The sequence below is a fragment of the Cetorhinus maximus genome, chromosome 17, assembly GCF_964194155.1.
Source record: "Cetorhinus maximus chromosome 17, sCetMax3.hap1.1, whole genome shotgun sequence".
Lineage (NCBI taxonomy): Eukaryota > Metazoa > Chordata > Chondrichthyes > Lamniformes > Cetorhinidae > Cetorhinus > Cetorhinus maximus.
This window is the reverse complement of record NC_135895.1, coordinates 59,867,638-59,869,808: the sequence shown is the minus strand read 5'-3', so window position 1 is coordinate 59,869,808 and position 2,171 is coordinate 59,867,638.

Below are 2,171 nucleotides of genomic sequence, written 5' to 3'. Positions count from 1 at the left end.
ATTGTAAGAATAGTGCTGAATATAAAGCTCATTCTCCAAGCTCTTCTGGGTGGGTGGGTGGGTAATCATTTATCTGCTACTTAATATCAGTGGTGTTCAATATGGTCTTGGGACATTTGCAGTCTGACTGTCCCTCATTTAAGGGCTTCAGCAGACTTGCTACATCCTTGTCCTATCTGTGAGTTGTTAACCGAGTGAGCTGGGAATTAGTCTTGCCTTCCTTTGCCAGCAAAAGTGAACGAGAGAACAATATTGGGAGAAAGGGTTATCCAAGTTTCCATTATAAGCAACTGAACAAGCAATTTATATAATGCTTTTCATGACAACTGGACATCCCAAAGTGCTTTACAGCCAATTAAGTACTTTTGAAATGTTGTCATGTAGGAAACTCTGCAACCAATTTACACACAGCAAACTCCCATAACAGTAATGTGATAATGACCAAGAAAATCTATTTTCTGATGCTGATTAAGAAGGATAAATAGTGGCTAGGATATCAGGATAACTTCCCTGTCCTCCCCCTAAATATGCTGTGGGTTCTTTTATGCCCACCTAAGGTGACGGATAAGGCCTCAGTTTAACGTCTCATCCAAAAGACAGCACTTTGAACAGTGCAGCACGCTCTCAGTGCTGCAGTGGAGTGTCAGTCTTCATTCAAACCTGAGAGTGGGCCTTGAACCTTCTTGTACAGCTATTGACCCAATTCTTGATTTTTTTTTTTCTTTCCCCTGTGGATGTGCCTAATCTAAATTTAACTCCGCACCAGGACATCACTGCAGAAGTTCCTCAGGGTAGTATCCTAGGCCCAGCCATCTTCAGCTGCTTCATCAATGATCTTCCATCATAAGGTCAGGAGTAGGGATGTTCGCTGATGATTGCACAATGTTCAGCACCATTCACGACTCCTCAGATACTGAAGCAGTCCATGTCCAAATGCAGCAAGACCTGGACAATATCCAGGCTTGGGCTGACAAGTAACATTCGTGCCACACAAGTGTCAGGCAATGACCATCTCCACAAGAGAGTATCCAACCATTGCCCCTTGATGGTCAATGGCATTTCCATGACTGAGTCCTCCGCTATCAACATCCTGGGGGTTACCATTGACCAGAAACTGAACTGGACTAGCCATATAAATACTGTAGCTACAAGAGCAGGTCAGAGGCCAGGAATCGTGTGACGAGTTACTCACCACCTGACTCCTCAGACCCTGTCCACCATCTACAAGCACAAGTCAGGAATGTGATGGAATATTCCCTGTTTGCCTGGATGAGTGTAGCTCCTACAACACTGAAGAAGCTGGACACTGTCCAGGATAAAGCAGTCTACTTGATTGGCATCACATCCACAAACATTCACTCCCTCCACCACCGATGCACAGTAGCAGCAGTGTGTACCATCTACAAGATGCACTGTAGGAATTCACCAAGGCCCCTTCGACAGTACCTTCTAAACCCACGACTGCTACCATCTAGAAGGACAAGGGCAGCAGATAAATGAGAACACCACCACCTGGAAGTTCCCCTCCACGTCACTCACCATACTGAATTGTAAATATATCGCTGTTCCTTCACTGTCACTGGGTCAAAATCGTGGACCTCCCTAACAGCACTGTGGGTGTACCTACAACACATGGACTACAGCGGTTCAAGAAGGCAGCTCACCACCACCTTCTCAAGGACAACTAGGGATTGGCAATAAATGCTGGCCCAGTCACATCCTGTGACTGAATAAAAATATGATTTAAAATGAATAGTTCATTGTGTTGCTAATCTGGTTGCTAACACATTGGCAAAGTGCTTTTTCTGAGAGCATTTCAAGGAAGGTATCAGTCGAGATTATGGGTCACGAGAGTAATATTGGTCATATGATAATATATAGCAAATAATCTATTCATGTCCAGAAGAACCTTTATTTCCATGCTAAATGTAACGTGGTCTCATGATTCCAAGGGGCACTAAACCCTTGAACAACTTCATTAGGAATTCAAAATTGGCACTTAGAAACATTTCAACTGTGTTTAAACAGGCGTCAAATGTATTTCTAAGCTGTCATAGCATGTAATTACCTAATTAAGTTGATCAAGATAATAATTGAAAGCTGCCAAAGAAATTGAGTACCAGGCTTGCCTCTTCAACCCTTTACAGCAGTGCTCTTCATGAGAAAAATAG